Below are 11920 nucleotides of genomic sequence, written 5' to 3' on the forward strand. Positions count from 1 at the left end.
TGGTAGAATATTTGCCAAGCATGTATGAGACCTGGCGTTCTATCCCCAAGCACAAATAAATAAATAAATAAATAAATAAATAAATAAATAATCTCCAAGGATTTTCTCTGCTCTCTGCCTTCCCTCCCCCTTTGTCTCCCCCCCCACCTTCATCTGTCCTTCCTTTTAGTTAATTATATAAACAGTGAGCTATTGTTTCATGATGGGAAGTCCTGCCAGCAGGACGGCTGTAACAGTCTGCCCGGTGTCTCCCTAGATCATTTCATTTTTGATGTTTACATTTTATATTCCCATGTAACCACATCTTTTATGCTCTGGAGACAAGAAGGCTGTCTTTTCAAACAGCCCTTCGTTAGAGCTTCCCTAATTATTTCTAAGAAAGATGTTATGACATTAAAAGCATCGGAATTGAGTTAATGCTCTTGTTCCGTGCCTCCTATGTGCTAGGCACTGCTCCAAGCAGACCCTTACAAAGCATTAACCTGCTCGATTTTCAGAACCTTGGTCCCCAAATACAAATGAGGAAACTAAGGCACAGAGATGTTCCCAAAGTCACAGAGCTCTCACCCGGCAGAGTCAAATGTCAAACTCCAGTCCTATGCCTTCCAAATGTGTATTCTTTATTTAATTTGTTGTTGTTTTGTTTGTTGATTAATGGGATAGGGTTTTATTATGTAGCCCAGGGTGGCCTCGAACTCTTTATCCTCCAGCCTCTGCTTCTCGGGTGCTGGGACTCCATACATGTGCCACATTCCCAGCATCTCCATTGGTTGCTGTCACACCCAGCCAAAACGCATATTATTAACCACACAGTCTGACCTGTCCGTCATCACTCACTGCTCCATTGGCCTTTTATTAGCTTGAGCAAAAACGATTCTCTAGCCCTGAGAATATAAGTTTTTTGGGTGTTCAAAATAATGGCCTGCTTGGGAACTAGCCTGGGACAGGCCTGGGAAAGCAGACAGTGTACCAGCTCCTAGGCTGCCCTTGGCCTTGGCCTTCTCCCTGTTCTTGTCCTATCTGGCTGACAAGGAGCAGCGCACATCCTGGAACTACGTCGGGCTGACCTAGCCTCCCCTTCTAGCCAACAGCAGGTGGGAGGACTGGAGGACTGGGGTGACTTTGCTAAACCCAGTGTGCTAAAATGTCCGAGAGACCCAAAGCACCTTGTTACTACCACTCTGTGATGTTTTTCTCGGCGAACTCCAGTTCTCTCCTCACTCCTGGCAGTTTGGAGAGACGAAGAGATTTTAAGTGACTTCCCCATATCCCACAGTCAAAAGACTTTTGAGAGCCAAGCAAAACTCACTGCTAAGTAATCTCCTGCAAACAGCCTCTAAGAGGTGACCCAGCTTCCTGGGTTGAAATGCTAGTAGCCTAATCACTTGGGGCATTTTTTAAATGATTTACTTATTCTTATTTTATGTACATTGTTGTTTTGCCTGAATGTATGTCTATGTGAGGACATCAGATCCCCTGGAACTGGAGTTACAGACAGTTGTGAGCTGCTATGTGGGTGCTGGGAATTGAACCCAGGTCCTCTGGAAGAGTAGTCAGTGCTCTTAACCTCTGAGCCATCTCTCCAGCCCCGACTTGGGGCATCTTAGTTATTGTGGTTGCCCTTGACCAAAACCCCTCTGAGGAGGCTGTGGGAGATGGCGAGCAACTCCTCAGAACTCTTGCTCAAAATCTGTGTGAAGAAGCTACATAGCCTGGAATTCTGCAACTAGAATGCAGAAATATTTCAAAGCAAGTATGAAAGGCGTCCATCTGATTCTTCTGACACAGTGTTTCCCAAAAGAAAGCTTTCCAAGAGGGCAATCTGGAGGGGTTCTCTTACTCAAAAAGCTCCATGTGCTCAAAATAATTAATGAAATATTTGTTATTGCAATAGTGAACTATATAACATGGATCCATGAGGCCGACTTTTTAGAAGCCCGAGAGAAAGGAAAGAGAAAAGGCTTAGAAAAGCATGCAGTTTCAGGCTGGACATCGGCCAGGAAAAGCTGGGTAATGAAGGATTAAATGAAAACAAAATTGGAAAGGAAACAAGGGAAAGGGAAAGGCCACAGGGATAAAGAACTAGCGAAATGAACGTACAAGAGACGATATCCAAATCTCCGTTGTGAGAGGGGCCGAGGCCATCGAGTGTGAAGAAAACGGGCCAAGTTCAAGCTCAGTGAAAAGGCAAATCTGGCAAGAGCAGCAAATCCATGAGCCTAGGGGGAAAGACGAATACGGAACTAGAAGAGAAAGAGAAAAAGGAAGTGATTTTAGCAAGAAACTGACCAAAATAGACATGGGCTGTGTCATTTGTGGGGGAATGGGGAGAAGCAGAGATCAAGGGGAGGGGAGCTGACATATTCAAAGTAGAGGTCCTTCAAAGTACTCGCACATCCTCTCTCGGTGAATTTCAGAGGACGAGAGCAAGGCATGGAGTAGGAAAAGCTGGATAGGTCGTTTGGCTGGGGTCCTGATCACAGCTCAGGATGTAGTAGAAATGACTGGTTTCGTGGCTTGGCCAGACCAACGTTTTTAAAGTGTTTTTCTTCCTCCTTCTCTCCTCCACTCACCTCTTTCTTCCATCTTCCATCTTCCTTCCTTTCTTCCTTCCTTCCTTCCTTCCTTCCTTCCTTCCTTCTTCCTTCCTTCCTTCCTTCCTTCCTCCCTCCCTCCTCCCTCCCTCCCTCCCTCCCTCCCTTCCCCAAAGACTTGGGGTAGGAGGACAAGGGGTGTTACAGGACCGTGCACCGGGAGCCAGTAAGATGGCTCAGTGAGCAAGGGCACTTACTGCCAAGCCTTAGCCCTGGACTCACATGGAGGAAGGAGAGAAGCAACTCCCACAAATGGCCTTGTCCCACGTGAGCACCATGGCACTCATGCATCCCTTACACACACACACACACACACACACACACACACACACACACACACACACACACACACACACTAACTAACTAACTAACTAACTGTAAACAATAATTGACAAGAAGATAATGAGGAGGAAGGGCGGAGGCTCAGGACAGCTCTCTAGCCGCTAGCAGCACAGCAGGGGCCATGCCTTGCCTGACTCCTGGCCTTGAAGGTCCTTTCCTCTACTTCAGGGGCCAGTTGGTACCTGTTTGCCAGTGATAATGCCTTCCTGTGCTTCAGGACACACATTGCCTTTGCCTGGGGTACCTCAGGAGCCCTTGCTCCACATGCTGAGATTCAGACCTGAAGGTTCTTGAAGCTTAAACTTTCTGTCTCCCTAGCTGGAGTCACAGTTCTGCATGTCCTTAGCCACAGTTCTGTTTTTGACCCTCCCTTGGGCTTGCACACCTTTCTTTCCTTCTTTCTTTCTTTCTTTCTTTCTTTCTTTCTTTCTTTCTTTCTTTCTTTCCTTTTCTTCTTTCTTTCCTTCTTTCTTTCTTTTTTTTTTTTGGTATTTCAAGACAGGGTTCCTCTGTGTAAAAAGCCTGGTTGTCCTTGAATTTACTCTGTAGACCAGGCTGGCCTCGAACTCACAGAGATTCACTTTCCTCTGTCTCTCAAGTGCTGGGATTAAAGGCGTGAGCCGCCACTGCCCAGCTTGCATGTTTCTTATGTTTGAGACCCTTCCTTGAGACCCTGTCTACAATCTAGCATCCTCTGTGGCTCTGGGTCCTGCCTTAGTCTTAGCAAGAATGTTGTGGAGCCTGCAATTGCTAGAGACAAGTAACTGTAACCATTGCCCATTGTCCCCTTGGTATCTAAGCACTGCCTATACTGGGACTCCTGTCAGATGTGAAAGCACCCTTAGGGACACTGTTCATTTCTGTTTCTGTGCGTGTGTGCACACATATGCACACACCAATGTATGTATGTATATGTGGAGGCCAGAGCTTGATGTCAGGTACCTTCCTTAATTCCTCTCCACCTTATTTTTGACAGGGTCTCTCATTGAACCTGTTTGACTAGCCAATGAGTCTCTCTAGATTCCCCCACCCCACCCCAACATGAGTGGGTGCATGGGGTTGGAACTCAAGTCCTCATGCTTATCTGGCAGGTACTTACATGGCACCCACAGAGCCATGTTCCCATCTCCCCAGTTTTGACCTTTCTATCATTGCTGATGGCACAGAGTGAGCTGTCCTTTGCTGTGGCCATCAGCTGCCATGGGCTCTCAGCTACACTGGACTGTTCTCAACACAGATGCTGGGTCTGTGGCCCCCACCCCTGCAGCTGTGCCCATCTCCATAGCATCTGCTTCACTCCAGAGGTGTTGGCGGCAGCTTGAGTGATCAGTCCATGCAACCTGCCCATCTTACTACTACCAATTTGATCCTTCTCAGATGGCCTTTTGGACTTAAAAAAATAAAAATCAATAGCTTGCTTCAGTATTTATTTTCAAAAAATATTTTACTAGTAGGGTTGTATATTTAACTATACTGGCGCCAAGAAGAGACTAGGGAAAACACACTTATTCAGCAATGTGGCAGATACTGACATTGGCTCATTCATAGTCCCTTGGAACTCCTTCTTCCAGCACAAGACCAATACTTCTACTGCAAGAACGTGTGGCTAGCAGCCTGTGCACTTTCCCTCGGCTATGGCCAACACAAGACAGAAGTGCTAAGTGCCAAAAAATGAGGCTGGGATCAGCTTAAGATAAATACTCTAGCTTCCTGGCTTCAGGTGTGTGTGTGTGTGTGTGTGTGTGTGTGTGTGTGTGTGATTGGATGGCTACACAGTGCCTCTTACAGTACCTCCTAGGGTCCCCCAATGGTAGATCCTCAATTGCCCATAACTGTAACATGGTCAATAACACCCACTTGTCTTCCTTATCTTGTTTGTATCACTTTCCAACTCTCCTACCAGCATTCCTGAGATTTACTCTCTCCTTGTGCATCAAGTTAATGCTCATGTGCCTGTCTTTCAGAAAACCAGACTAAGACAAGAAGTCTCATGGTCAAGGCTAAGGGTTTCATAATTTTCTTGAGAAATACTTTGAGCAGTAACACAATTTGGTTTTTCAAGACAGGGTTTCTCTGTGTAACAGTCCTGGCTGTCCTGGAACTCACTCTGTAGACCAGGCTGGCCTCAAACTCATAGAGATCCCACTGCCTCTGCCTCCCGAGTGCTGGGATTAAAGGTGTGTGCCACCACCACCCAGCACAATGATACAGTTTTAATACTGTGATATGAGAGGAACAGGCAGCAAAGGCTCCTAGGAACTGTATTCTCCACTTGGATCATGTGTGGTCTACTGGCTTTTGTGATATTAATAGTGGCTATGAGATTTTGTGGTCAAGTCAATTTAGATCAAACAAAATTAAGCAAGTTTCTTTCTTTTTTTTTAGATTTATTTATTTATTGTGTATACAGTGTTCTGCTTCCATGTGTGTCTGCAGGCCAGAAGAGGGCACCAGATCTAGGGCACAGTTATAGATAGCTGTGAGCCACCATGTGGTTGCTGGGACTTGAACTCAGGACCTCTGGAAGAGCAGCCAGTTCTCTTAACCTCTGAGCCATCTCTTCAGGGCCTAAGCAAGTTTCTTTACCTCAATACTCCTGTAGGAAATGTGGGACTTTGCAAGTTTCCCATATTTTCCCATGTTGAATTAATCTCATGATCCTCTGCCTCAACCTTCCAAGTACTATGACTGTAGGCCTGTCCCATCATGCCTGACTGAGTCATAAAATTTTATATACAAAAACTAGCAGAATAATGAAGCAAGCAGACCACAATAAGTCAAATGCACAAAACTGACAATGCATTATATACATAACATACATAGATTATCTAAATCAGTGCTTTTCAACCTTCCTAATGCTGCGACCCTTTAATACAGTTCCTCATGTTGTGGTGACCCCCAACCATAAAATCATTTTCTTGCTACTTCAAAACTACAATTTTGCTAATGTTATGAATCATAATGTAAATATCTGATATACAGGAAATCTGATGTGTAACAGCAAGGAGTCTCAACCCACATGTTGAGAACCACCGATCCAGAGGAACCAATAAGAAAATTATGTGAGTCTGATGGTGGTTGCACATGCCTTTAGTTCTAGCATTTGGGAGGTAGAGGCAGGCAGATCTCTGCGGAGTTGAAGGCCAGTCTGGTCTACAAAGCAAGTTCCGGGACACAGAGAAACCCTGTCTGGAAAAACCAAAAAAAAAAAAAAAAAAAAAGAAAGAAAGAAAGAAAGAAAAGAAAAGAAAACTATGCAAGGTGATAAAATAACTACCTACCACTTGAAATGTAATTATAGACAATACTCTAATAACCTACTGGAAGTTAGGAAAAATAAAACAGAAACAGAAAGCAGAGAATAAATAGAAAACCAAGCAAATTTCAAATTTAAGCATTTGCATATCAATAATTATATTAAATTTAATGGCTTGATATATCAATTATAATGCAGAGGTTAGCAGAGGGCACTTAAAAAAATGGCCCAACTATATATTGTCTACAAGAAACACACTGCAGATATAATGATAGTAGTTTTAAAGTGAAAACACAGACCAGTTATATAATTAAAATATTAATCAAAAGAAAGTAGGAATATCTATAATATCAGATAGAGTGCAGAGAAAATAAAATGCTGCCAGGTGATGGTAGCACACACATTTAATCTCAGTGCTCTGGAGGCAGAGGCAGGCAGATCTCTGTGCATTTGAGGCTAGCCTGGTCTACAGATTGAGTTCTAGGACAGCTACACAGAGAAACCCTGTCTCAAAAAAAGAAAGAAAGAGGGGGGGTGGGCACGCTAATCCAGCATGGAGCAGAGCAGGCGATTCTGTGAGTTCGAGGCAGCCTGGGTACAATGAGTCAGGAAAGGTCAAAGCTACACAGAGAAACCCTGTCTCGAAAAACCCAAAAAAAAAAAAAAAGAAAGAAAGAAAGAAAGAAAGAAAGAAAGAAAGAAAGAGCAAAGAAAGGAGAAAAAAGAAAGAAAGAAAAAAGAAAAGGAAAAGAACGATATAGTATTATTGCATTACGTAATAATCAAAGGGTTAACATATATTTCTGTGTGCATATACTGCAAATCATGGAGCTAAACACGTGAATCTAAAATTGTAGGACTAAGGACTGGAGAGATTGCTCTGTGGTTAGGAGTACTTCCTGCTTTTGGAGAGGACCTGAGTTCAGTTCCCAGCGTCCACATGTGGTGGCCTGAACTTCAGTTCTAGGGAATCTGACATCTCTGCCCTCCAAGTGCACCCAGACTCATGTGTATACACACACACAAATTAAAAATACAATAAAACTTAAAGGAAAAATTATAGGACTGGAAGGAGAAATAGACAAATCCACAACTGTAGTCAGGATGCCAATGTTTTCTTTTAACAATTAATAGACAGCTGGGCAGAAGATGATAACACATCCATCTGCCAACTGGATGGAATCAACACCGAATAAACCAACTGACAGCAGAGTAGATTTTGTTTTCAACTAACCGTAAAACACATACCAAGGCCCTGGACTATAAGACAAACCTTAGCAAATTCCAATGAAAGCATACATTGTACTCTCTGCCTTGTGGTGTCATCAATAACAGAAAACCAATGGGAATATTTCCAAAGCTTTAGAAATTAAACCTAACACTTAAACAAACAAAGAGGAAATCTCAGGGGAACCTAAAATGTATGCTGAATTAAGTAAGAATAAAAGTAAAAAAAATACGCTATCAAAATGGATGGCACATAGCAATACTGAGAAGAAAGTTAAAGTGACAGATGCTGAGAGTAGATAAGAGACAAATGTAATGCCAGGCGGTGCTGGCGCATGCCTTTAATCCCAGCACTCAGGAGGCAGAGGCAGCGATCTCTGTGATTCGAGCCACCTGCTACTGACTACCAATGATCAGAAAGGCGCAAAGCTACACAGAGAAACCCTTTCTCGAAAAACCAAAAAAAAAAAAAAAGACAAATGTAACAATCTGTCATTTAATCCCACCTCAAGAACATGGGAGAACAAAATCCAAGCGAGAAGGGCGAGCTAGTTCAGAGGGGAGGAGAGCTCAGTGAGGTTGAACACAGGATAAGGAGTTAGAAACCAAACAAAGGTGATTCTTTGCAAAGGTCAATAAAATGTGGGATGGTTATACAGGCCCATACATGTGACAACATGACGGGATATACACATGGCTTTTGCCGGCGTCAACGTCCTGCTTTGCAAGCTACACGGTAACTATAGAGAACAGAAGACTCAGGAATGTAAGGTGAAGGAATCATGGGACCTGTCTGAATCACCTTCCCACTGACCTGTGACTCTACTATCTCAAGGCAAAAGGGAGCTGAGTGTGTTGGGACATGCCTGGAATCCCCAGCATTTGGGAGGCTGAGGCAGGAGTTTGTTGCGTCCAAGCCCAGCCTGGACTACACAGTAATGTCTTATCTCAAAAAGAATGAATACATTCACAAGTTTTTAATTCAAGGAATCTGGAAATGGCTATGCACTGAAGCATTATTGATGGAACAGTGCTGTGGTTTCTAAAATTCCTGACAGGAAAACTCCAGGGTGTTAGGAGGGCTTATAACAGACGATCTTACTAATACAACGTTCTGTGACTTTCCGAGAGCCAGGCCGTCTTTCTCTAAAGGTTATCTCATCTCTCAGGCTCCTTCTTAATTAGTGATGCCCAGGAGGGAACAGCCAGCTTCAGATAGCCTGCAACTTCTCTTTCTAGACACAACACTTTCTCAGTGTGGATAGACTCTTCTTTGGCTCTCTAAGTAGCTATCACTACGTTCTTGCATCCCTTTTAGTGTATGCATGTGTGCGTGTGCACATGCCTATGTGTGTGTATGTACGTGTGCGCGCGTGTGCATGTATGGGCATGTATAGCTCAGAATAGTCTAGAATTCACTATGTAGCCCAGGCTGACCTGGAACTGTTGACCCTCCTGTCTCAGCCTCCCCAAAGCTGGTATTACAAGTGTATGCAATCATGTCTTGAAGTGAAATACACTCTTCAGAGTCTTGCACATAAATAGCTAAATAATTTCCCCATTGCACTTGTCTAATAGATTATCAAGAATACAAATGGAAGATTTTTAGTTATGGGTTGCAGGATGTTATCTGGTTGAATTTAGTCCAACTTTCTTCCAGTCATCAAAGCAGTTCATTAAAAATTATTTCTTCAGCTGGGCAGTAGTGATGCACGCCTTTAATCCCAGCACTTGGGAGGCAGAGGCAGGTGAATTTCTGAGTTTGAGGCTAGTCTGATCTACAGAGTGAGTTCCAGGACAGCCAGGACTGTTACACAGAGAAACTCTGTCTCAAAAAAAAAAAAAATATTCCTTCATATGTGTGTTTGTGTGTGTGTGGTGGGGAGAGGTAGAGAGAGAATGAGAAATGGAGAGAGGTGGGGGAGAGGGAGAGGGAGAGGGAGAGGGAGAGGGAGGGAGAGGGAGAGGGAGGGAGAGGGAGAGGAGAGAGAGGAGAGGGAGAGAGAGGAGAGAGAGAGAGAGAGAGAGAGACTGTGGCTGGCCTAGAACTCCCTCTGTAGCCCAAGCTGGCCTCAATCTCACAGAGAGACAGAGACAGAGAGACACACAGAGAGAGACACACAGACAGACACAGTGGCTGGCCTGGAACTCGCTCTGTAACCGAAGCTGGCTTCAACCTCACAGAGATCCCCCTGCCTCTGTGTTCCGAGTGCTGGCTTTAAAGGCGTGCTCTACCATGTCCAGCTCAAACTAGTTATCAACTCTGTTAGCTAGTTGTTCATGAGGAGGATGGCCTTCCGTCTGCGAGTCAGCTGTAAAAATGTCAGTCTGTACTCTTTTCTACCTTCATGTCAGCCACTCTTCCCCCAAATGCTGACCAGTGCAAGGTTCAGCAGCCCTGGAGGTGGAGGGTGGGGCTCTGATGTCAAGAAAGAATTTCTCACTCAGTCGCAGGGAACAAAGCTAGCAGATTGCCTCAGCAGTTAATGCCACCACTGTCTACTCCAACTCTTTCTTTTGTGAAATACAAGATTGATTCCAAGATAGGCATGGTGCGCATACCTTTAATTCCAGCATTTGGGAGGCAGAAGCAGGCTGATCTTTGTGAATAGAGGCCAGCCTGGTCTAGAAAGTTTCAGACCTGCCAGGACTGCATAATGAGACCCTGTCTCAAAATTAAAACAAAAAATTGGGGCAAGTACAGTGGTGCATGTCTTTAATCCTGGCATTTGGAATCCACGAGACAGGTGGATTTCAGTGAGTTTGAGGCCAGCCTGGTCTACATAGCAAGGTCCCTGAAAGTACATTAGCTGAGTTATTATTATTATTATTATTATTATTATTATTATTATTTAAAGGCATGATACAGTATTAATAAGTATCTTTAATGGGAGGCAAAGGCAGGTAGGTCTCTGAGTTTGAGGTCACCCTGGTCTACAGAGCAAATTCCAGGACAGCCAGGGCTACACAGAGAAACCCTGTCTTGAAGGTTTTATTTTGATTTGTAATCACATATGCATGTGTGTCTGAGTGTGGACTTGTGAGTGCAGAACCCACAGAGGCTAGAGACATCGGTGCTCTTGGAGCTGTAGTTCCAGACAGTTGTGAGCTGCCTTTTGTGGGTGCTGGGGACCAAACCCAGGTCCTCTGCAAGAGCAGTACATGCTCTTAACTGCTGAGCCATTGCTCCAGCTCCAACTTTTTGATGGTTATTTGTAAATTTGATTAAGTTTTATAAAGTTTATTGTGCATTACTAAATAAATCTGTGATGAATAAAAGAACTAAAGCCTCCTGGAAATACAGCTGTCAATCAGGATGCTGAATAATAATTCAGTAATGTGTTCAAGTAGCCATAGGCTTAAGGAACGATAATGCTTTAAATAATTCTGCCTTGTCACAATTTACCTGAATCACTGGCCAGAAGTTTTTGTAAATGTGAGCGAGAATGCCAGAAAAAGCAAGTGGATGGGAACAGATACTGACTGGTGCTGGGACCTAGGAAATTGTGAATGCTACACATGGGTTATATATACTACTGGGCTAAATTCCTGGCCCCCCTCCCCTTTCCATTTTTAATTTTTACCTTTTTCAAAAATCATTTTACTGTGTTTTGTTTGTAGTTTACAACTTAATCCTGAGACAGTGTCTTACCCCAGGCTGAACGTGAACTCACATCCTAGACAGGCCTTGAACTTCCAATCCTCCTACCTCAAAGTCCTGAGTAATTGGGATTACAGGTCCACAAATCTTGATCTCCTGCCCTCATACCCAACATAGAATCAAAAGAAATGAAACATACACAAGAATGCACAACAGCCAAGTGTCTTGGATGTGCTTAATGTAGCTGACACATAAATGTTAGAGCAGACGGAGGGGCCAGGGGATGGTTCCCTGGTAAAGCACTTGCTGCATGAGCATAAGGACCTGACTGTGGCTCTCCAGCATCCACATAAAAAACTGGCTGTAGGGCCACATGCCTGTAATCCCAGAGCTGGGAAGCAGAAACTGGGAAGCTCTGTAATCTCAGAGCTAGGACTCTCCGGCTAGCCAAGCCTAGATGGTCGGTGATCTCTAGGCCCCATGAATAACCCTGTCTCAAAAATAACAAGGTAGAGGGGCTGGAGAGATGGCTCAGCCATTAAACACGTACTGGTCTTGCAGAAGACCCAAGTTTGGTTTGACACCTTCTGCCCCCCCCCCAAGACATCTGCACTCATGTGCATATCTAACCCCTCCACACACATGCATATACACAATTAAAAATAAAAATGGAGGAAGACAACAATGTCTGCTTCTAGCCTCCACATACTCATACATAGGTGTGCACATGCATTTGCACGAGCATACATTGATTGCATCCACACACAAATATACAAATGTGTATGAATCACTTTTGATATGTATAACTGGTTTGTGCATGGAAAAACGTGCTTCTGGGTTTCTTTTTTATGTACTTAGTAACTAGAATTTATTTTTAAATCAAACTGTTACCAACCAAAG

This window comes from Peromyscus leucopus, chromosome X (genome assembly GCF_004664715.2).
Source record: "Peromyscus leucopus breed LL Stock chromosome X, UCI_PerLeu_2.1, whole genome shotgun sequence".
Taxonomy (NCBI): domain Eukaryota; kingdom Metazoa; phylum Chordata; class Mammalia; order Rodentia; family Cricetidae; genus Peromyscus; species Peromyscus leucopus.